Source organism: Archocentrus centrarchus, unplaced genomic scaffold, assembly GCF_007364275.1.
Source record: "Archocentrus centrarchus isolate MPI-CPG fArcCen1 unplaced genomic scaffold, fArcCen1 scaffold_100_ctg1, whole genome shotgun sequence".
In the NCBI taxonomy this organism is placed as follows: domain Eukaryota; kingdom Metazoa; phylum Chordata; class Actinopteri; order Cichliformes; family Cichlidae; genus Archocentrus; species Archocentrus centrarchus.
This window is the reverse complement of record NW_022060146.1, coordinates 38,863-64,659: the sequence shown is the minus strand read 5'-3', so window position 1 is coordinate 64,659 and position 25,797 is coordinate 38,863. Positions and strand designations below refer to the sequence as shown.

Below are 25,797 nucleotides of genomic sequence, written 5' to 3'. Positions count from 1 at the left end.
TCAGGGAGCTCCTCAGTCACATGAAGCAGCAGGATGAGACTCAGAGGAAGAAGTCGAGGTGAGCACGCTGCTCAGAGACTGTTTACATGATGATTGTGTTTCTTTTTTGTTGTTTTTAAAGCACAGTGTGATGAGCAGAGCTGCAGCAGCTGCTGTCAGTATGAGAGCAGCATGGAGGCCGATCCTTCCTCGACTCTCTGTCTGTGGGTTCACTGTTGGAGTTTGAGGTTTGGGCTCATCAGCAGCTGCAAGAAAAGAACAGAAATATATTTTATCTGTATAGGTCATGAAATCTATTCACCAAAGAATATCACCCCAAAACTCTGGAGCTTGAAATGAACCTACACAGACATCATCCTAAAGCATGAAGCTCATTTTGTTTCAGTTCTACTAAACAGTGTTTAGAACAGTGTTATAAAAAGTGTGGCTCAGCTAAGAAGCTATCCAGAGTATTTTATTTTGTTAAATGGAGTTTGTTTATTAAATGGAGCCCTATGTTAGTTCAGACTGAATACTAAAATGAGACATGAACATCTTCAAAATTTAAACTTTATACAATTTCCTTTTTTTTTTTACTTTAAACATCTGGGGCCATGCCATGAATTAATGTTGAATAATACAGAGTTAATGAGCACTTCAAATGAGGACATCATATCCAAGCTTAAGGCGGGCTTCTGGTGTCTGACCAGGACCATCTATGGACAAGCACAGTGGTTCAGTGGTGAGCACTGTTAGCTTACAGGAACAAGGGTTTTGTTCCTGCCTCCTGTTGGTAGCTTGGTGTCTTTGTACAACACATGCAAAATTTTATGTAGCATTATTCTGAGAGTCGTTTCTGTCGGCTGCATCTGGCCATCATGACCTAATGCCCAGAAACCAGACACCCTCCCTCAAGCTCCCTCCCCTGGCCTGGCTCCAGGGTGGGGCTCTGGTAACCCTATCCTGGGCAGGGTAAACAGTTCCCTTGGTGACTCTCTCATAAGGGTCTTCTGAATCACTCTTTGGCACCTCACTCCACATTGAAAGGAGCCAGCTGTGGTGGTTTGGGCCTCTGACTAGGATGCTTCCTGCGTGAGGTGTTCTGGGCATGTGGTACTGGAAGTAGGCCCCAGGGCTGACTCGGGACACACTGGAGAGATTATATCTCTGGCTGGCCTGGGAATGCCTTGGGGTCCCCGCCAGATGAGCTGGTGGAGGTGCCTAGGGAGAGGGAGGCCTGGGCTTCTCTGCTTAGGCTGCTGCTCCGGCTACCTGGCCCAGATAAGTGGAAGAAAATGGATGCTGGATTATTCTGAGAGCACTGCAGACACACAAATGGCAAGTGAACAGGTTCTTATGTAGTGCTTTTCTACTGACCACTCAAAGCTCTTTATACAACATGTCTCATTCGCCCATTCCCACACACATTCATACAAACACTTTGTACATCTAAGTATTTCTATTTAACATTCACACTCACACACACACACACACACACACACACACACACACACACACACACACACACACACACACACACACACACACACACACACACACACACACACTCTAATGAAAATTCAGTATCTTGTCCAAGGATACTTTGGCATGCAGGCTGGAGCAGCCAGGGATCAAACCAACAACCTCTGATTAGCAGATGCCCTCCAGAGCCACAGCCACCCCTTTGTTAAAGAACTACAAAATAAAAGCAGACTGAATACAAACTGATGAAGATGAAATTGAATGTATATCTGTGATTTGATCCATTGATCTGGACAGCTCAGCAGCTTTTTGGACAGGAAGATTATAGCGCCACCTTCTGGACAAGAGATGGAGTTTAGTGTAACTGGAGGAAAATATTTACCTGAATCATTTATTCAATAAAAACTGGACTTCACTTTGTGAAGCTCTTTCCAGTATGCTTTAGTAATTTTAGGTAAAATTAGCCTGTAGATTAAAGATGTGAAATATCAACGGTTTTTGAGAAAAGATGTTTTTGTACACTCAGTGCTGTGAATGAAGGACAGAAGCTTCGAGGGATTTAAAAATGAGCTCTGAGGGTTGTAATCATAATTAATTACTTGAAGTTATCGTATCTTTGATGGATGTGTTCTTGGGAAAAAATCCTCGCTGACAAATGCATATACAGAGTTTATTGCAAAAACAGACAGTGTCAAAAACAGGCGCTTTTTCCTTTTGCTGCCTGGGACAGGGTCTTTGCCAATCGCCCTAAATGAACTCAACAAAGAGAAGAACAAAGGTTTTATAGTGTTCGCAAACCCCCACATTCCTAACTTTCCATACATGGCTATGAAAACAGCTTCAAGCCATATCTTATATCTGGACATATGGTCAATTCCTTATATGGAGGGCCAGAGAGCTACAAGAGGCCCTCTCTGCATTCCTTTTGAGCTGAGGCCAAACCTTTATGTTAAATTCAGGTTACCCTTTTACACAAATCAATAAAGGCCTAAAGGAAAGAGACCATATGTGCATATATGAAGTTTAACATAGCAGTACAGACACCACAAAGTAAAATAATCTGAATTTCTTATTAAGTTGTGTTCTAAACTGAAGTCCAGAGTGAAAACAAGCAGACAGTAAAATCAGAGGCTTCAGAAACATGAGGTCACGTCTTCACACTGCAACATTTTTCTGTATTTATACATCTGTAAAACAGTGAAGGTTGAATTATTTATTTCTGAAGCCTTAAAATCATCTGAGTCTCTGATAAACAGACACGTGCAGAAAGTCAGAACATCTTCGTTCATAAACAGATTTATTTACAGTATGAAGCAGCAGGCAAGTCACATCAGAAGAAGCTGAGGTATTTACTCCACTCAGTGGAGACAGTTTAAATATTTTTGCACAAAATCTGAAATGATTTTAATAACATTATTTGCAGATCAGCTGTAGCATTGATTATTGCAGCTGTTTTACTTTAAAAGTATGAGAGTCTTTAGTGGAAGAAGTCTTCCCCAAACTCTCTGGTGACTCAGCAGTTTTCTGGCGTCTTTTTCTCTTTTTAATTCCTAAACATAAGCAAACAACAAGCAGACAAACAAACAGAGCTGCTGCTGTCAGTCCCACTACAAGGAAGAAGGTGGTCCATCCACAGCTCTCTGCTTCTGGACTCGAGGTCGGTCTCTGAGGCTGGAGCTGATCAGCAGCTGCTGTAAAACCCAAAATATATTTGCTGACATGTGCAGAATTAAAAGGTGGACTTCAACCAATGATGTTTGCTGACATTTAACCAAATGATCCAGTTTAACATCCCAGACAGTGATTAATGTTTAAAAAGAGAAATTTCAATATTCAACATACCATTAACACTCAGCTGACATCTTCCAACACTGAAGCCATCATCAGTGTTGACCTCACACAGGTACAGACCCGAGTCATCAGTCCTGAGTCTGGACACTTGAAGTCTGATTCGTCCTTCTCTGAGGGCGTCTTTGTCACTCTGGACTCGTCCTGAAAACTTTGCATCCTGAGACTCTGACACCTCAACACCTTCATGAACACGATACAGGACTGAGAGTTTATGAAGAGTAATCAGAGTACAGATGATCTTCAGTGAAGTGATGGATCTGTCAGGTTTGGTGTTGAACGTCCACTCCAGTGTGATGTTGTGGTTCTCCTCTGCCTGATAGGAGGTCTGTGTCACATTGACTACAAATGATCCTGTTGAGGAGACAGAGAGGGAAAGAGAGGAGCAGACACACTGAGAACTGGAACAAATCTGTTGTTGAGCTTTATTTGGAGTTCATAAAGTGAAGCTGTAAACTAACCAGAGACACATGAGGTGAGGATGAGGAGCAGCAGGATCCTGCAGATCTACAGTCTGACTCTCAGTAATTCACTTATTACAACACATACAAAACAGATCGAAATAATCATTTTGGTATAACACCTTGTAACCTGACAACTAATATTATTATTATAACTAATGGTAACTGGACCATAAATTTCCCAGTCCTGGGATCATTAAAATTTTATCTGATTTCTTTTAAAGACTCTCAGAAAATTTTTACATTTTTCTCACAGTAACAGATCAACAGGAAGGACGCAGGAATCCCAGAAAACAGAGTTAAAGATAAAATACTCAAATCAATTCAATTCAATTTTATTTATATAGCGCCAAATCACAACAAACTGTCGCCTCAAGGCGCTTTGTATTGTGGGTAAAGACCCTACAATAATACAGAGAAAACCCAACAGTCAAAACGACCCCCTATGAGCAGCACTTGGCGACAGTGGAAAGGAAAAACTCCCTTTTAACAGGAAGAAACCTCCAGCAGAACCAGGCTCAGGGAGGGGCAGTCATCTGCCGTGACCGGTTGGGCTGAGGGGAGAGAAAGACATGCTGTGGAAGAGAGCCAGAGATTAATATCAATTAATGATTAAATGCAGAGTGGAGTATAAACAAAGTAAATAAGGTAAATGAGAAGAAACAGTGCATTATGTGAACCCCCCAGCAGACTAGGCCTATAGCAGCATAACTAAGGGATGGTTCAGGGTCACCTGATCCAGCCCTAACTATAAGCTTTATCATAAAGGAAAGTTTTAAGCCTAATCTTAAAAATAGAGAGGGTGTCTGTCTCCCGAATCCAAGCTGGAAGCTGGTTCCACAGAAGAGGCGCCTGAAAGCTGAAGGCTCTGCCTCCCATTCTACTCTTAAGTATCCTAGGAACCACAAGTAAGCCAGCAGTCTGAGAGCGAAGTGCTCTATTGGGGTGATATGGTACTATGAGGTCTTTGAGATAAGATGGGGCCTGATTATTCAAGACTTTGTATGTGAGGAGAAGAATTTTAAATTCTATTCTAGATTTAACAGGGAGCCAATGAAGAGAAGCCAATATGGGAGAAATATGCTCTCTCTTTCTAGTCCCTGTCAATACTCTAGCTGCAGCATTTTGGATCAGCTGAAGGCTTTTCAGGGAGCTTTTAGGACAGCCTGATAATAATGAATTACAATAGTTCACCCTAGAAGTAATAAATGCATGAATTAGCTTTTCAGCATCACTCTGAGAAAGGATGTTTCTAATTTTAGAAATATTGCGCAAATGCAAAAAAGCGGTCCTGCATATTTGTTTAATATGTGCATTGAAGGACAAATCCTGGTCAAAAATGACTCCAAGATTTCTCACAGTGTTACTGGAGGCCAAAGTAATGCCATCCACAGTAAGTATCTGGTTAGACACCATGTTTCTAAGATTTGTGGGGCCGAGAACAAGAATTTCAGTTTTATCTGAATTTAGAAGCAGGAAATTAGAGGTCATCCAGGCCTTAATATCTTTAAGACATTCCTGCAGTTTAACTAATTGATGTGTGTCATCTGGCTTTATTGATAGGTAAAGCTGAGTATCATCTGCATAACAATGAAAATTGATGCAGTGCTTTCTAATAATACTGCCTAAGGGAAGCATGTATAATGTAAATAAAATTGGTCCTAGCACAGAACCCTGTGGAACTCCATAATTAACCTTAGTGTGTGAAGAAGACTCCCCATTTACATGAACAAATTGGAGTCTATGAGATAAATATGATTCAAACCACTGCAGTGCAGTACCTTTAATACCTATAGTATGCTCTAATCTCTGTAATAAAATGTTATGGTCAACAGTATCAAAAGCTGCACTGAGGTCCAACAGGACAAGTACAGAGATGAGTCCACTGTCAGAGGCTCTAAGAGGATCATTTGTAACCTTCACTAATGCTGTTTCTGTACTGTGATGAATTCTGAAACCTGACTGAAACTCTTCAAATAAACCGTTCCTGTGCAGATGATCAGTTAGCTGTTTTACAACTACTCTTTCAAGAATCTTTGAGAGAAAAGGAAGGTTGGAGATTGGCCTATAATTAGCTAAGACAGCTGGGTCAAGTGATGGCTTTTTAAGTAGAGGTTTAATTACAGCCACCTTGAAGGTCTGTATTACATAGCCAACTAATAAAGACAGATTGATCATTTTTAAGATTGAAGCATCAATAATTGGAAAGACTTCTTTGAACAGTCTAGTAGGAATGGGATCTAACAAACATGTTGCTGGTTTGGAGGAAGTAACTATTGAAGTTAACTCTGAAAGATCAACTGGAGCAAAAGAGTCTAAACAAATACCAGCAGTGCTGAAAGCAGCCGAACATGAAGAATAATCTTTGAGATGGTTATGAATAATTTTTTCTCTAATGTCTAAAATTTTATTTGTAAAGAAATCCATGAAGTCACTACTAGTTAAAGTGAAAGGAATACTCGGCTCTACAGAGCTCTGACTCTTTGTCAGCCTGGCTACAGTGCTGAAAAGAAACCTGGGGTTGTTCTTATTTTCTTCAATTAATGATGAATAGTAAGATGTCCTAGCTTTACGGAGGGCTTTTTTATAGAGCAACAAACTCTTTTTCCAGGCTTAATGAGCATCTTCTAATTTAGTGAGACGCCATTCCCTCTCCAGCTTTCGGGTTATCTGCTTTAAGCTGTGCGTTTGTGAATTATACCACGGAGTCAGGCACTTCTGATTTGAAGCTTTCCTTTTCAGAGGAGCCACAGTATCCAAAGTTATACGCAGTGAGGATGTAAAACTATTGACGAGATAATCAACCTCACTGGGAGCAGAGTTTAGGTAGCTGCTCTGCACTGTGTTGGCACATGGCACTGAAGAGCATAACAATGAAGGAATTAGATCCTTAAACTTAGTTACAGCACTTTCAGAAAGACTTCTACTGTAATAAAACTTATTCCCCACTGCTGTGTAATCCATTAAAGTAAATGTAAATGTTACTAAGAAATGATCAGACAGGAGGGGGCTTTCAGGGAATACTGTTAAGTCTTCAGTTTCTATGCCATATGTTAGGACAAGATCCAGAGTATGATTAAAGTGGTGGGTGGGCTCCTTTACATTTTGAGAGAAGCCAATTGAATCTAACAATAGATTAAATGCAGTGTTGAGGCTGTCATTCTCAGCATCTACATGGATGTTAAAATCACCCACTATAATTATTTTATCTGAACTGAGCACTAAATCAGATAAAAAGTCTGAGAAATCAGACAGAAACTCTGAGTAGGGACCAGGTGGACGATAGATAATAACAAATAAAACAGGTTTTTGATTTTCCCAATTAGGATGGACAAGACTAAGAGTCAGGCTTTCAAAAGAATTAAAACTTTGTCTGGGTCTTTGATTAATTAATAAGCTGGAATTGAAGATTGCAGCTAATCCTCCTCCTCGACCTGTGCTTCGAGCATTCTGACAGTTACTGTGACTCGGGGGTGTTGATTCATTTAAACTAACATATTCATCCTGCTGTAACCAGGTTTCTGTAAGGCAGAATAAATCAATACGTTGATCAATTATTAAATCATTTACTAATAGGGACTTGGAAGAGAGAGACCTAATGTTTAACAATCCACATTTAATTGTTTTATTCTTTGGTGCAGTTGATGAAGCTGTATTATTTATTGTTTTTGAATTTTTATGCTTAAATAGCTTTTTGCTAATTTTAGCTTTGGTTTTTGGTGGTCTGGGAGCAGGCACCGACTCTATGGGGATGGGGTTTTGGGGGGATGGCAGGAGGAGAGAAGCTGCAGAGAGGCGTGTAAGACTGCAACTCTGCTTCCTGGTCTCAACCCTGGGTAGTCAGTTTTTAGGAGGGTTAATAAATTTGGCCAGATTTCTAGAAATGAGAGCTGCTCCATCCAAAGTGGGATGGATGTCGTCTCTCCTAACAAGACCAGGTTTTCCCCAGAAACTTTGCCAATTATCTATGAAGCCCACATCATTTTTTGGACACCACTCAGACAGCCAGCGATTCAAGGAGAACATGCGGCTAAACATGTCGCTCCTGGTCTGATTGGGGAGGGGCCCAGAGAAAACTACAGAGTCCGACATCGTTTTTGCAAAGTTACACACCGAGTCAATATTAATTTTAGTGACCTCCGATTGGCGTAACCGGGTGTCATTACTGCCGACGTGAATAACGATCTTACCAAATCTACGATTAGCCTTAGCCAGCAGTTTGAAATTTCCATGAATGTCGCCTGCTCTGGCCCCTGGAAGACATTTGACTATGGTCGCCGGTGTCTCTAGCTTCACGTTTCTCAAAACAGAGTCGCCAATAACCAGAGTTTGTTCCTCGGCGGGTGTGTCGCCGAGTGGAGAAAAACGGTTAGAGACGTGAACAGGTTGGTGGTGTACCCGGGGCTTCTGCTTAGGACTACGCTTCCTCCTCACCGTCACCCAGCCGGCCTGTTTTCCCTGCTGCTCGGGATCTGCTGGGGGGGAGCTAACGGCGGCTAAGCTACCATGGTCCGCACCCGCTACAGGGGCCTGGCTAGATGTAGGATTTTCCAGGGTGCGGAGCCGAGTCTCCAATTCAGAAAGCCTGGCCTCCAGAGCTACAAACAGACTACATTTATTACAAGTACCGTTACTGCTAAAGGAGGCCGAGGAGTAACTAAACATGTGACACCCAGAGCAGGAAAGTGCAGGAGAGACAGGAGAAGAAGCCATGCTGGTAGTGAGTCGGCTAAGGGCTAAGCTACTAGCTGAGCTAAGCTAGCGAATTTCTAAAAACAAATAAAGTCAATAATGTGAACACAGGTGATTCAGCAAAGAGTATGCTATTTAAAGTAGGTGAAGATTACACTAAAATATGTTATTATCCAGATAAATCGAGTTATACAGATATAACAGCAAACAGACAGCAAAACACTGTGCTCCGAAACAGGAACAGGAAGTGATACAATACCGCAGTGAGAGCCAACACCAAGTATGCACAGCACACGTATTTGTTTCCCCTTGCTATTTTTGTGTAGTTTTTAAGTGAGTACACACACCATGTGGGCTGTTGATCATGTGTGCTGGACACTGCTCTAATTTCTTCCTTCCTTTTGTTATGGACGAGTATTTACCAAAGCATTGTGAATCTCAGATGATGTAGCCAGTAAATAAGGTGGTTTCAACTCCTTGTTTTCTCAGAGTGAATCAGGGAATGAGCACGCTGTTCAAGCAGATAAAAGTGAAGGCAGCACAGCAGGAGAAAGAGAACCTGAACCTGAAACTCTGCAACTACATGTACCTGATGAGAAGGGTAACTTTTTAATGAAAACTTTGTACAGTGACAAATTTTCCATCAAAAAAGTGTTTCGGTTATAACTTAAACTCGACTTTGTATGACATGATAAAACACTGGCTATTTAAACAAATGTGTGATATTTGTAGGCTCCGACTCTTCAGCTGGACAGACTGAAGAAAGTAAAGAAGTGACCAGTGAGCAGAGCAGGAACCTGTCCATTTATGAAGGTGACACAATGACAAATCCAAGTCCAACATCTCAGTCTTTTATCTATAGACTTATTTATGAAGCTGTATGTAAATCTTGACTCTGATCCAGCAATCTGCTTGTTGTGCTGTTACCCTGCAGGAGATGAGAAGTCTGAAGATGAAACAGAGGTAAAGATGAAATCTTTCAATCTTTGGCATTCTTCTTATACAACAGATCTCTGTTTTTGTGTTTGTCTTTTTAATGAATATATACATTTCTTTCTTTTCTTAGTCATACTTTTTAAATGGTTGTAAAATGACACTACTGTTGTCTGCTCCCTTGTCACTAGGGCTCGCAACAGTAGGCAGTGCCACATGTTTGATTTTTCATTCCGTGTGCCTTTTATGCACAGCAAATGTGTTAACCACTACACTATGGAGACTTCCAGATGCTCATAAAAGAACGAACGAACAAACGAACGAACGAACGAACGAACGAAAGAAAGAGAGAAAGAGAGAAAGAAAGAAAGAAAGAAAGAAACTGCTCCTTCAGTTTCACTCCTTCCAGCCAGTATCCTCCAAATGACAAATGGCATCCAGATAAAAAGCCATTAAAAAGTCAAACAAAAGACAACATGCAAAATTTCTGAAATCAAGAAGAAAGAATCCAAATTCCACCAACTCAAAACTCTCCCAAATGAGAAAAAGAAAAGCGCATCAGACCTTGATTAATGAAATGTTCAAGATGGAACATTTTACAGACTTGGTGAAAAGAAAAAACAACCAAACATCACCATGTTTAGTGCAAAACTCTCTTTCTGTCTGTATAAACAGTTGTGGGAAGATATTTATTTAAATTCATCCCTCCCATGAATGCCATGGTAATTTGGGATTTTCAATTATTTCTTTAGTTTCTATATTTGATAATAATTTTTATTAATAACAAATGTGTCTATATGTTTGATATTTGTGGTTTAGAGAAAATCCAAAATAAATTCAAATTTCTGCACCAGATTCTTGTTTTAATTAAAAAGTCAATGAAGATGGATGCAGTTCAACAACATCATTGAAAACTCTAATTTACATTGACAATCATACATGATATTTAAAAGTGAAATTCAATGTGTTAACTTGTTTTTTTTTCTTGCAAAATAAATTTTTTTCACTAGAAAAGTTCCTTTTCGGATGTTTAGTTCTAATGTGTTGACAGTTACTGCTGCTTCAATTTGCACAGCACATGTATTTGTTTCCTCTTGCTATTTTTGTGTAGTTTTTAAGTGAGTACACACACCATGTGGGCTGTTGATCATGTGTGCTGGACACTGCTCTAATTTCTTCCTTCCTTTTGTTATGGACGAGTATTTACCAAAGCATTGTGAATCTCAGATGATGTAGCCAGTAAATAAGGTGGTTTCAACTCCTTGTTTTCTCAGAGTGAATCAGGGAATGAGCACGCTGTTCAAGCAGATAAAAGTGAAGACAGCACAGCAGGAGAAAGAGAACCTGAATCTGAAACTCTGCAACTACATGTACCTGATGAGAAGGGTAACTTTTTAATGAAAACTTTGTCCAGTGACAAATTTTCCCATCAAAATAGTGTTTCGGTTATAACTTAAACTCGACTTTGTATGACATGATAAAACACTGGCTATTTAAACAAATGTGTGATATTTGTAGGCTCCGACTCTTCAGCTGGACAGACTGAAGAAAGTAAAGAAGTGACCAGTGAGCAGAGCAGAGACCTGTTGTGCTATTACCCTGCAGGAGATGAGAAGACTGAAGATGAAACAGAGGTAAAGATGAATCTTTGGCATTCTTCTTATACAACAGATCTCTGTTTTTGTATTTGTCTTTTTAATGACTATATGCATTTCTTTCTTTTCTTAGTAATACTTTTTAAATGGTTGTAAAATGACGCTACTGTTTTCTGCTCCCTTGTCAGTAGGGCTCGCAACAGTAGGCAGTTCCACATGTTTGATTTTTCATTCCGTGTGCCCTTTATGCACTGCAAATGTGTTAACCACTACACTATGGAGACTTCCAGATGCTCATAAAAGAAAGAAAGAAAGAACGAACAAACGAAAGAAAGAAAGAAAGAACAAAAGAAAGAAAGAGAGAAAGAATGAATTAAAGAAAGAAGGAAAGAATGAATTAAAGAAAGAAGGAAAGAAAAAAGAAACTGCTCCTTCAATTTCACTCCTGACAACCAGTATCTTCCAAATGACAAATGGCATCCAGATAAAAAGCCATTAAAAAGTCAAACAAATAACAAAAATTTACAACAGCACAACAGAAAGATATCTAAAATCAATATTTTTGAACAACATGCCACCAACAAGAGGACTAAAATATTCAAATAAAATTCTGATTTCAAGATTTTGCTTGAATATTTCATTATTCAGGGGGATAGTCTTCAGTTTGAAACAATGAAACATTTGCAGTAATCATTAGAGAACATTGACCTTATTGTTTGGTTCAAAGGTAACCTCGGAATGTGACATGAGTGGAAATGAGAATGTAGGATAGTCAACATTTGCTCAAAAGATCAAAGGGTGTTTTATATCACATTGTATAATCATTTCTTTACATACACTACATGTTTTTATTTGTTTATTTACAGCAGTTAGTGACAATTTCTGAAGAAATCAGCAGGGAGGAGGCGAGTCAAGAAGAAATTGAGAAACTGCTGGCCAGACTTCACCTTCAAGACAATCTTCCCCAGTTTACAAAATTATTGCCAGCTGATTTTCTTAAAATAGGTCCACCTGTGAAACTGCATCATGTCACATCAGAGAAGGATCGAGGTCACACTTTTCTCAAAAGGCTCATAATGTTAGACTACAGGGCCAGATATATTCCAGTAAAATCTAACAATCCTGAGGAGACTTATTCAGAATTCAGTAATGTGGATGAGTTTCTGAACACCAGTGTAGACGCACAGATGGAACAGACTCACGTGCATCCAATGGATGTTCAGATGGCAGTATTTCACTGCTCAGATAACTTCCTTAAACAGATGATGATTACAAAACTCTCTCAGTGTCAATATGCCTTACCTTTGCTTGTTCCTGACCCAATCACCAAGGAAATTGAGTGTCCTCTGTGGACAATGAGACAAATAACAAAAACCTGGAAAGTAAGCAAAGATGAGTCACACACTGTCACCCTGAAAAGTATGCCAATCTACAAAGCAAAGACACCTTTGGTGTCATTTTTCCGCCTAGGTTCACATTCAGTATCTAAATCTCAGCTGATGAACACTTTGATCAATGACCGTCACAGCACCTTCTTCCACAGAGACTGCCCAGGAAGCACCAAGTCTCACTGTTTAATGTATGGTGTGGCAGAGATTGCCTGGTACTGTCCTGCTGGAAAACCCAATGATGTCTTTAATGACTGCATTGCCTTTTGTAATCTTCATGGTGATGCTCTATCAATTGAAAAACAACGTGACATCCTGATTGAAAAATCTTCAATCAATGTTGTTTTTGTTTCAACTAAACAAAAAGATGAAAAAATTACATCACTTATGTCAGTACTTTTCGAATCTGAAAAGCCTCTAATTTATCTCGTTGTTGATGACGGCTGTTTTGTTTTTGACAAAAAAAGGGGAAAATACAAAATCGGCATCAAAGACAGAAGCCACTCAGATGTATCAGAAAGACTAAAAAATACAATTAGAGAAATTTTATTTTCTCCAGATTCCAGCTGGAAAACAACCTTCCAACTTGAAACCATGGCTGAGCTTCAAGATATCAGTGTGGATGAAAGTGAGCCAGCCTGTAAAGAAGGGAAATCTGCTGCTATGAAAATAGTGGATTCACTTACAAAAGATAGCAATGGATGTTTCAAAGATAAAACATAAATTGTTCCCTTGTCAAGGTCAACTGTGGCATCAGTGGAGCAAAATACACAAAGAACTGTATCATCTCAGAGGACACATTGAAAATGAGAAAAGTAAAAAGCAACAGGCACTGAAGAACATACGGAAAAAACAATGTGCTGCTTCCTGTAGTGAGCTGATGGAGTTGTTTATTGGATGCCTCTCATCTTTGCCACCAACAAAAAAGAAATATTTCCTGAAATGGACTCAGATCTTTATAGATGCCCTCGCCACAAATGATGTTTCTTTAATTCTCCAAAGCTATGACGAAACATGGTCTGAGGTCTTGACTTTGAAGAACAAACATGACAAATCAGATTTATTATTGAGAAAACAAACCGAGCTTGAAAAAATATCCAAAAAACTGCATTCTGCAACTTTTGGTTTGGAGCACATCTTCAGAGAAATGGGACAGATCTATGAAGCCCATAGAGCAATACAAAGAGAAGACAGACACAGTGACTGGTCTAAATACCCTGAAGTGGCTGCACAGCTGATGATATCTGGACACCCACTGGAGCTGATGGATGGTGATGCAGGTCATGTGCCTTTAACATGGATCTCCAGTGTTTTAGAGGAAGTCATCAAGGAACTAGGGGACCAGAGAGTTTTTGTGTTGTCTGTCTTGGGTGTACAAAGCAGTGGAAAGTCAACAATGCTGAACACCATGTTTGGATTGCAGTTTGCAGTGAGTGCTGGTAGGTGCACCAAAGGTGCCTTCATGCAGCTGCTCAAAGTATCAGAAGAGATCAAGAAAGACTATAAATTTGACTATGTTCTAGTGGTGGACACTGAAGGACTGCGTGCTCTTGAGCTGGAAGGTAACAACACTCGTCACCATGACAATGAACTGGCAACATTTGTTGTTGGTCTGGGAAACTTGACATTGATCAACATATTTGGAGAGAATCCATCTGAGATGCAAGACATTCTGCAGATTGTTGTTCAGGCTTTCATGAGGATGAAAAAAGTTAAACTTTCTCCCAGCTGTGTGTTTGTTCACCAGAATGTTACAGATGTTGCAGCAGCAGAGAAAAAACATGGATGGAAAGAGACGCCTGCAGGACAAACTGGACAAGATGGCCAAACTTGCAGCCAAAGAGGAGGTTTGTAATGCAGACTGCTTCAGTGATGTCATTGAATTTGACATACAGAAAGATGTGAAATACTGTGCCCAACTATGGGAGGGCAGTCCACCAATGGCTCCTCCAAATCCAGGTTACAGTGAGAGCATCCAAGAACTGAAGAATGTCATTCTCACTAAAGCTTCAAAGTATGCTGGGATCACTCTGTCACAGTTCAAAACCAAAATTCAGGACCTATGGAATGCCCTTCTGAATGAAAATTTTGTTTTCAGTTTTAAAAACACACTTGAAATTGCTGTATACAGAAAACTTGAGGTCCAGTATGGGAACTGGACTTGGACTCTGAGGAGCAGAATGTTGACCATTGAAAGCCAACTTCACACCAGAATTGAAAATGGAAAACTCGACAGTGTGGAGGTGAGTTATCTTAACAAAGAAACAAACAAAACATATGACGGAATCAAAAAAGAAATGAAAAACCACTTTGAAGATGACACAGAAAAAGAAATTTTGGCTCAGTGGAGAGGCCGATTTGAAATCAAAATCAAGGAGTTTCGTGAGGAACAGGTGAGCAAAGTCAAAAGAAAACTGGATGAAGTTATCCAGCAGAAGAAGGCTCGCAAAAAGCTAGATGATAAGAAGCCAGAGTTTGAGAACAAGCTGCTACAAAAGAGCAAAGAGCTCGCTCAGCAGCTGAAAGATAAGGCCAAAGATGAAGAGGAGCTTCAAAAACAGTTCAACTCTGTTTGGCGAGGCTGGGTTACTGAAATAGCAACAGATCAAAAGCCTGTTCAGGACATTAACTTGGAAGAAGATCAATATACTCTACTTCAAGAACTTGGTTTTGAGCAGGCTCTTATAGATGATTGCAAAATAGGTGGCAGATATAAGAAATTGTTAGAGACAGGTGATTATTCAGAATATGTATCACTCCCCAAGAACCAGGATCTCTGTGAAACAAGTGAACCAAGCCAAGAAAATGAGGAAAAGAAAGAAACAAGCAAATCAAATGTGTGGACTAGAATAACTACATTGGCCACAATGCTATGGGAACGAAATTCAAGAAAACAAGAACATATACAGCATAAACGTCTTAGCACTTTGCCATATGAAGAACAACAGCAGATTGTATGCCTCACCGAAAAAGCTGAGAAAGAGTCACTTCATGCAGTCAGAAGTAAACCTATAGCTGCAAGAGGTTACACATCAACTTACTTGCAAGAAGTGGCCAAGAATATAAAAGAAGTTGAGAAATTTCAGTCAAAGAGAAATTATTCCTTGAAAAAGGAGTTTACAGTTGATCTCTTACTGTATGTCTTTGACAGTGTTGAGAGTTGGCTCCTAGAGTCCCAGAGGAAATTCAAAATTAACAACGACGCACTCACTTATTTAGAAAGCAAGAAAGATCAGTATTACAACATTTTCAGAAGCTTTTGTAAAGGAAACACATCTGCTGTTGTGCTTGGAGAACTGGTCTGTGAAAAGCTGAAAGTATCCACTGTTGAGGCTGTCTGTAACAAGACTGCCATTAGTCTTGCTGGAGAAATGAGGTGTAATTTACCAGCATTCAGTGAGAACAGGTTAAACTTGGAGAAATATTTGTTGAAGTCACTTGCTGAGAAAGAGGACTTTGATGATTTCAGGACCTACATCAGAAATCCAAGGAGAAAAACAGAAGCCTTTATAAAGGCAGAAGTAGAGAAATACATTTTCAAGGATCACAAAGATAAAGCTGTGAATATACTGCAGAAAAATGTTGAGGACATCAACAAACTTGTGGAACAAGCTTTATTTACTGCAACGAAGAAAGTCAAAACCCAGAGTGGAGATATAAACATGTGGCTGAAGGAATTTTCTATTCTGCTAAAAGATGAGCTAACATTTGATACTCCCATTTGTTCTGAGAACTTTAGCGACACAAACTTTGTTCAGTTTTTCACAGAAGAGATAAAGAAAGGCTTTAGATCCATCACTGAGCAGATGAAGAGCCTCTCATTGGATAAACTGAAAGAATCCAGGCAGAAGCCTGAAGAAATCCTCATTGAGCAGCTTTGCAAGTGCTGCTGGGTAACATGTCCATTCTGTGCAGCTGTTTGTACAAACACCATTGAAGATCACAGTCCTGATGACCACGCCGTTCCCTTCCATCGAGCTGCTGGGATTAATGGAATGCACTGGAAAGACACTGTAGAGTTCGACATTGATTTCTGCACAACAAATGTTGCAAGTGATTTCATGTTTAACTCTTGTCATGCTCCAGAAGAATGGTTTCCCTATAAAGAGTACAGAAAAGCTGGTCCAAAGTATGCTAACTGGAAAATCACTCCTGATGAGTCTAAACTGGCATACTGGAAATGGTTTGCGTGTACATTTAAGGAACAACTAGAAAAGCACTATAACTTAACATTTGAGGGCAGAGGAGAGATTCCCAGTGATTGGAAAGATATCACTAAAAAAGAAGCCATTAAGAGTCTGAATGAAATGTGTGAGTGAGTCAAAGAAAGCAACACTGCTGAAAATTAGCTATTGTTTAGTTTTCATATTATAACTCATTAATCAATGGCTAACAAAACAAGATTCATGTTAATTTTATTGGTTTTGTACCTGAATGTTTTTTTGTGACATGAATAATGAAAGTCAGTAAATTTACATGAATAAAGGGATTAGACTTTGACTGTATTTCATGTTAAGAAAAAGTATTATTCTACTTTATATTATTTTAAAATCCATGTACAAATATAGAGTTAATATTTTTTGTTAATATTGAATACTTGTTAGAGATTTAATTAAATTGAAATATTAAAGCCAAATGTCATTGTTTTTAAAATTTTTATTGTTCTAAATTTGCAGTGAATGTTTATTTTGAAAAAAATTCACACATATAAAATGGGATTCTTTGTGTTTTTGTTACTTGAACTGTTTGACTATGTGATGCCAGTATCATTTAAACCAGTTACCGTATCCACATTGAGTTTGATTTTTTTATTTTTTGTCCTTTTGTTTTATCTATGCTCATATCGTGATTTGATTTTAATGTAGTTTTCATCATCTTATTAGTGTGCAAAAATAAAGGCTAAAGATTTACCAAAAAGTCTGTTTTTGTCCTGACATGCAGTGTGAGTAGAGGGAAAGGATCTCATTTTGATTCAAACTGGTGGATGAAGTTTGTTTCCAGTCAGAGACCTTAGACTTTGGTGAACTTATGCCCAAAAGGGTGAGTGTTATTTTGATTACTGAATTTACACTTCCATGCATCAGCGCATTCATGCATATCTACACATGCTAACAGTGCCTGGTGATCGCTTTCAGTCAGTCAGTCAGAATACTTTATTGATCCCAAAGGGAAATTACTACTGTTACAGCTGCAACCGTTTCATTTAAACGAGTAAACCTAAAAGAAGCTTTAGTGTCTATGTGTTCATTTCACCAGAGACAATCATGGCAAGCACAGGAGGCAAGCGTTAGCTACAAACTCGTACTTACGAGCAAAAATATGAGATTATAAAATTTGCAGAAGCAAATCCTGAGATGAAGCAGAAGCAGTTGCAGCAAAATTCAATATTAGACCCCAAACTGTCGGATATTTTGAAGAATTGGATTTTATCCGACTTACACTTTTTTTTTTATGTCGAATAAAATTCCCTGCGGAATTAGAATTCGACTTAGGAGATTTCTGCTCTATTTGTTTTTGCAGTGTATCTTGTTTTGAAGGCATGTTCATACGTTACCATCGCCACCAGAGAGCGTTGTGGCGTTCTTGGAAATATTGTCTAACACTAAACCAGTCTGTGGCTCAAAAAAGGTTTGGGACCACTGCTCTATAATATATATAAAAGTCAGGATGCTGTGTCTCCATGCACGAATAATCCTCAGTCAGGACATTTAGTTCCTGTATTGAACTCTGACTCTATTTTCATAAATGATTTGTGTCTTGCAGGCAGCATCTTGAAGCTTGAGTTGGACCACCATGTCTCATCATGTGTTCCAGGTCTCAGAGTTGTGTGGTCATGTAGTTCAAAGTTCAGACTGGAATTAAAACAAGAACAAAAGTGAAGCATGAGGAACAGACATGAGATTCCTCCAGTTCTCTGCTGTAGAAATCCACAGTTTGGGTCAGACTGCAGCTGAGAGCAAAGAACTGAGCTTTAATAACACTGAACAGTTAGAACACTTTAATTCATTGATGGTTGTACATGATAAAAAATATGTGAGTGAATGTTGTATTCCTTCAGACTTGCTCATTGCAGGATATGCAGCAGTTTCTGCTTTAAAACATCTTCATAGTTCTTCACAAGCAATCAGGTCTGTGGCCTGATGGGAGTCAGGGAAAAATGTGCTCATAAACTCTGCAACTGTCTAAACAGAGAGGCAGAAAACCAAAGCTTGTGTACAGCAAGACTGCAGGATTTATTCAGAAAAACTTCTGAGAGGTTTTTAATTCCTCCTGAGTCCTTTGAGCTATCTGTTGACAATGTTAAAGACAGTCATGTGACAAATAAAGGACAGAGGAACTGACACTAAATATTTATTTAAAAACACAACAGAAGAAACTAAAAGGATGCATTAAAAACCAAAGCAGCATTTCTCTTCTATTTCTGTCTTCTTCATGACAGTTCATGACACATCATCATCATCATCTCCTGAATACTTTCATTACAACCTGCAGGAGTCAAGAAAACTCCAGTTTCTATCACTAGATTAGAAATCATGTTCTTTATGTTGACACTGAGTGAACCCAGCAGCTTCATGTGACTGAGGAACTCCCTGAACTCCACAGATCCACATATTAACAGCTGGGTCTGCAGTGGAAGCTTTGTGGGAGCATCAAGCTCAGTGTGAGCTGAGAAACACTGTCTGCAGTCTGCAGCCATCATCACAAAATACTGAGGAAACATTCAAAGCTCTGATCACACAGATCAAAGAAGGACTTTTCTTTTTCCTGGAGCTTCTTTCATTGGTCTGTCAGACATTTTCAGAGGAATCTTTATTATTTGGCTCTTCAGTTTGTAGACTGATTGATCACTGTGCTGATCTCCAATCAGCTGTGAACAATAATTACTGTTTAAAATGTGCCTGAACTCAACAGGTCAAAATAACTGTTATAATGAAGTCCTAATAATTTAACTCTGGATGTTCACAGTTACAATGTGCAATGTTCTACTGTTCCTAATGTTACTGTTTATAAAGTGTTCATATTGCAAATAAATCTTTAGTTATGTGATAGAAGTTATGACCTCTGTGTATAAATATAATCTATTAACAGTATTGACACAGTTCATCAAAGGAAGGACGAGAGTTTAATAATCATTTAAAATGTATGAAACACTTGAAGTGTTTCAAACTGGAAGTGAAAATCAAAATTATTGTTTATTTATGGAACAGTTTTCTCTGCTCAGCATCCAAAGCTGTAAGATTACATGAACACGTCTCCATCTGCTTTCCAACGGGAGTCACAGAGTCGGGATAAATGGACTCCTGTCCCATCAGGTCTGCTCCTTCCCACAGGGATGCGTGCTCTCAGCCTTATTATTTATCCTGCACACAAATATGTGTCAGAGCAGCTCTGAAAACAGGAGCATTTTAAAGTCTGTTGATGACTCTGTGATTGTTAGTCAGCTCCAGGATGACGAGAGCAGCCACGGCCCAGTCTTTGATGACTCTGTTAGAGGGTGTGATGACTCCTAGCTTCAATTCAACACAACACAAGAGACACGATCACTGCTGTTAGGAAATGTACTCGTACACAAGAGGTCACATTTATTAAAGCACGTGTTTTCATTTCAAACTCATTTGCGTGTCGATCCTCTAAAATAACTCCACTGATTCATAGTTTGGTTCTTCTGATCTTTTCAATCAGATGTTTTGAGGACTCTGCAGAGAAACTCAGTGAATCTGTCCTCCTGTGGAAAATAAAGTCAAGGATTCAAACTCACTCATTCATTAACATTGATGAGAGTTTAAAAATCCAGATTGATTACAGATGGGATGTTGAGCGGATTCTGTGTTTCCTCCTGATCTTCAGTGCTAAATGAAAGTCTGCCGTTCATCCTTCACTTTAACTTGTCCAAGTTTTTCAGTCCCAACAGCAGCTTCTTCAGACGTTCACAGGAAGAAGAAGAAGAAGAAGAAAGAGCTTTATTTGTCACATACATTTACATGCAGTGAAATTCATTCTCTGCATTTAACCCATCACACACATGGAGTATGTAGTACACACAGCACAGCATGGAGCAGGGGGCAGCCAAAGGGCGCCCGGGGAGCAACCTGGGGGGGTGGGCTTGCTCAGGGACCCACAGTGATGCCAGCCCAAGGATTTGAACCAGGGTCCTCTCAGTGACGAGCCCTCTTCTTCTCCCCTAGGCCACCACTCCAGGTGGATCTGTGGAAGGAAAGATATTCATGAACCAATCAGCAGCATCTGGAACACATCTGGAAAATACAATCCCTCCATGTTCCAACAGTCAGGACAAACTTTTCTGCAGATTTAAAAGATTGAATTAACTTTTACACTGCAGGAAAAAAATAGAGTCAGAGTTATAATTATAGAGTTTGATTTAGTTTTGTTTGAAATGATTTTATATAATAGAAACTATAAATAATTAGATTTTCATCACATCTCAATTCTGTGAACAGATTCAGAGTTAAATACAGGAAATGAACAGAACAGGTACGAACAGTGTATCACAGAAATATACTGAGTTATGTGTGTGATTAGTGTTAGTTTGAGTGCAGGAAGATATTTAGTGTCGCTGCAATTAATTCAAACACACACAGACGAGGACGTGGAGAATTATGTGATCCAGCTGTTCATGCTGACAGATGTCCGTCCACATCAGGAGCAGTTTAACAGTGAGGATGTTCTCTGTTCAGTTACATAAATCCTCCTCCTGGTCCGTCTCTGACAGGAGCTCCATGTCTGAATGACAGGAGACAACAGTGAGTTCAGAAGAACTGACACAAAAAAGTTCATGAAAACTAATTTAAAAATCAAACATACTTTCTCCTTATTGTTCTCCACAGGTAAACAATGCCTGAAAATATAGTTAGAAAAAGGCTGCCAGTAGTAGTGAAGCTGCAGGTGTCAGAGAAGGTCCTGATGGAGGTCTTTTTCCTGCATAAAGATACAACATCCAGAGTTTTACATGTATTATAGAGGAGGAGCATCACAGCAGCAACAAACGTAGACAGTAATATTAAAACAATCTCACATAAATGCTGCATTTTAATATCAACACTCCTGAAATGAACCTGCTTGTCCACACGGTGGTGCTATAAGCTCACTTTTTTCCTGCCTTTGTTACATCATCAATGAGTGAGCAGGTAACGGCTCACCTCGTTCACCTTCAGCAGCTGTCAGTCCAGACTTTGCAGTTTTTGGAGTCTCTTCACTTTTCTGGGTCACATTCAGATCAAATGTTATATGGAGGAAATCAGTGAGTGTTACAGCACATTGCAGCAGCACTCAGAGCTCTGCTGACTTTCTCTGTGACTGAAAGCTCAGTGAGATGGAGAAAAACTGCCAGCTAAACTCAGCAGAGGTCTGAGCTCCCACCTCCTCAGGACCGTGTTAGAATCAGAGCTGTAGTTTCTTTAACCGTGACTCTGGAAGATGAAGTCTGATTGGTCCTCCTCTCAGAGCGTCTCTGTCACTCTGAACCCGTCCATCAAACTGCTCACACTGAGACTCGGAGTCCTCTGATCATTTTATACAGAATCTCAGTGACACCTGAGAGGAAAACACGTCATGCTGGTGAGAGATGTGTCAGTGTGGATCCTACTGTCCCATCTGATGGTGATGTTGCTGTGCTCCTCTGCCTCATAGACACTCTGAGTCTTTCACAACAAATGTACCTGCCGATGAGACACACGAAGCACAGGAGTGTAGTGATCTTAAAACAGAACCTGCTCATTGTGGGTTTATTTGTTTGTTTTTTGTTCATCAAAACCGTCGTGAAAATGACTGAAGTGTGGAAACTCACAGACAGAGGTCAGGCGATCCAGATCATCGTTTCCGTGTTCACGGATCTGCACTCCCTGTCAGGTGCATCCAGGACACATGCGCTCCTCTCCATGAAGGCGAACAAACATGTGAGGATGAAGATTTCCTGCTGAATTTACCGGATGTATTCGAGTCAACACTTACCTGGAAAAGAAAAACAAATTGTTCATATAATGTTTTCATAGCAGAGCATTATTTGCATTTATGATCTTTATTTAATGAGTAAATAATCTGTGAAATGTTCACTGTGAGGTTTACAAGCTGTTGTTGTTTTAATCAAAGCGTTTCTGCTCTTTGAGATACAGGAAAGCGTCAAATCCTCTAATCTGAGGACATAACCCAATTTTTCTGCATATCTGAGAAATTTCTTTATTATATATATTATAACATGATCTGCTTCTTTCAATGCCGCCTTTATCTGTAAACAATCCTGTGTCCTCCGAGGTCCAGTACTACGAAGAGAGTTCAGCATAAACGGCCACACGAAGCTGCAACTCGCTACGTTAACACAGGGTTTGCCCCGCGCTTCTGATCACTCTTAAAAGAGCGTTTCACGGGTCATGTGACTTTACTTCCCGGGAAAATGATCCCTATGCCACCAACACCACAGACGTTATCGGATGGTTATTAAAAATGTACAAAGAGCATTCAAAGATAACAGGGAAATGCAAACACAACAGATGAATGCTGCAGAAAATCATCACTCTGATGATTCAGCAGACAGAGCTGTAAAATAAAGATTTTAACTCCAGTTATTAATTTCATTGCTGAGCGCGCTCTCAGTGCTGCTGTTAATATCTAAATTGACGGCTGCACATCAGAGCTTTGAAACTTTAAACTGGATTTAAACATTTAAACTTCCTGTCCTGCCTGATAAAGAAGGCATGAAATCAAAGTGAAAATAATGTGACTGAGAAGGTATTCTTGGTATGTGCTGTGTGTTTGTGTAAAAGAGACGCAGCAGCAGATTCTAATGTAGTTGAACAACATTTTATACATTTCTTTCCCCAAATTAATACACGCATATTCCCGTAACATGTGACACACAGTTCCACTTCAGTCAGTGGTTTTAGTAAAGTACGGAGTAATAGGCTGCACATAGAGAGCTATTCTCGATGCTGTCAATGAAAGATCGTTGATTTTAAAGTGACACTGAGGATAACCTGCTCCTGACAGCTTTGGTTTTTATTCTCTCAGTTGCAGATTCGGTACTGTTCAAGTGTTTGAGAGCAAATAATAAATATAAAAACAGAATTCAAACACAGGTTCAGTCAGCATAAGAATTTCATATGAGGTGAGCAGGTATAGTGTAGGTGTCCTGTTATAGGATGAGATATTAATGATTAAAGAATTATAAAAGTTTTATACAATTGTGTCTAAGACACCTTGGTACAGAAAACCCAGAGTTAACTAGTGATGGACAGAAGCAGTGATCATACCTAGGGGAGCAGCTATATACTTTCTGAGGTGTATGAGGACACATTTTTAGGCACACCCCCTTCCCCGGAGACCCCCTAAACGCGCGCGCACAGACACACACACACACACACACATACACACACACACCGCACCCTCTCAAGATTTACTGTGTTCATGTGTGCAGATCTCACTTATTCATGGACTTATAAAATACAAAACTTCTTTAACATAACTTACCGACTGTCTTTAAACCACTTTGAAAAGCTTTTTTTCATCCCAACAACATTTGTATCCTTCTCCTTCTCCCTCTTCTGTTTACTGTTTTCTGCCCCAGAGCTTTCTTTTTTGCCTCTCCATCTTTAGCTGCCTGTCCTCAGTGGCGTTTCCTGATATGGGCGACATGGGCAGCCGCCCAGGGTGGCTTCTCATATAATTATAAAATATATATAAATATATAATTTTCCAATAAAAACTTCTTAAAAACCTACCAAATATAGTGAAAAGCAGCCAAAATTTTAACAACCCACTCAAAGCTGTGTATATTTAATTATACAGTGGCTTGCAAGAGTATTCATCCAGACCTAAACCCAATCGAGAATTTGTGACAAGATCTGAAAACTGCTGTTCACAAACACTCTCCATCTAATCTGACTGAGTTTGAGCTGTTTTGCAAAGAAGAATGGGCAAAAATTTCAGTCACTAGATGTGCAAAGTTGGTGGAGACATACCCTAAAAGACTTGCAGCTGTAACTGCAGCAAAAGGTGGTTCCACAAAGTATTGACTCAGGGGGGCTTAATACTTTTGCACACCACACTTTTCAGTTTTTATTTGTAAAAAATGTTTTGAATCATGTATAATTTTCTTTCCACTTCACAACTGTATACCACTTTGTGTTGGTCTTTCACATTAAATTCCAATATATTGTAGCGATTCTCTTAGTTAGAGAGCGTGTTGATGTTGTGGGATTTCGGACTGTTCGGAGGTTCGTGAAGGCAGCATGGAGAGAGAGAAAAGACCGAGAGCTTGCCTGTGTGTGTGTGTTGCTGTTCCGTTGTTGTAGTTGTGGTTGGCGTGGCTGTGGCCTACAGCAGCCGTTTTTCTGCTAATAAAGACGACCTTTGTTGTGAACATTGCTGACTGTGGAAGTGTGTTTGCAACGTTACAATATTTATGTTTGTTGTTGTAATGTGACAAAATATGGAAAAGTTCAAGGGTTATGAATACTTTTGCAAGCCAGTGGCGCAAAAAGGGGGTATGCACAAGAGGGGTGCGCCAAAGCGATGCAGGGAAAATATTTCTTAGTTGCATTTTCTGTATTTAACAGCTTTGCATATGATATGATCAATAACAATAGCAGAGCCCCCCCCCCCCCGCCCACACACACACAAACACACTCACACTCGCACAGACTCACAAAAGGCGCCCCAGCGTGCGCTCGGTCACGACTGTTTCCATTGAATCTGGCAACATGTAGCTAAAGATGGAGAGGCAAAAAAGAAAGCTCTCCAGAAACAGAAGAGGGAGAAGGATAAAAATGTTGTTGGGATTAAAAAGCTTTTCAAAGTGGTTTAAAGAAAGTCGGAAAGTTAAGTGATAGATGTCCTGTATTTTATAAGTCCATGAATAAGTGATATCTGCACACAATAAATGTTGAGAGCGTGCGGATGGTGCGTTGTGTGCATGTGCACTCGTGGGTTTGGGGGCGGGGGAGGGCTAGGAATGTGTCCGCATAGACCTCAGAAAGTATATAGCTGCTCCACTGTGTGCTACATAGTCCATGTGTGATGGGTTAAATGCAGACTGAATTTCACTGCATGTTTATGTATGTGAGAAATAAAGTTTTTCTTCTAAATTGTCCATATCTACAAAAAAATTAATAAAAATATTAATGAAAAATTAAGGTGGCACGTTGGCCAAACAGCTGCATAAACTTATTAGATTCATTCAACCAAATGTCTTCTCGTGGATGCTGATCTGAATGTGCTGCTGAGCTGCACCTGCTTAACTCACCTGTTTAATTAGACCGGACATGGTTAGAGCTGCCGCCCCCTCTCCATCATCTCAGAGCTTTCCTTCCTAATGTAACAAAGGATTTATTAACAGCTTTTTCACACTCCATCTTCTCTTCATCATATGTTGGCTACGGCTGTTAGCAACAGGAAACTCATCTGCTA

The 25,797-nt window shown here is 39.6% G+C and overlaps 1 long non-coding RNA gene and 1 pseudogene across 1 annotated transcript; one reads left to right on the top strand and one right to left on the bottom strand.

Moving 5' to 3' along the window:
- The first annotated feature begins 8,964 nt into the window (after positions 1-8,964).
- Positions 8,965-17,261, top strand: LOC115775284 (interferon-induced very large GTPase 1-like; annotated as a pseudogene).
- Positions 17,262-20,981: 3,720 nt separating this feature from the next.
- LOC115775286 (uncharacterized) lies at positions 20,982-22,311 on the bottom strand. The gene is made up of 4 exons (XR_004019291.1): positions 22,184-22,311; positions 21,537-22,055; positions 21,202-21,315; positions 20,982-21,120 (listed from the first exon to the last, which is right to left on the bottom strand). It is a non-coding gene; the product is annotated as an uncharacterized LOC115775286 (long non-coding RNA).
- Positions 22,312-25,797: the final 3,486 nt, after the last annotated feature.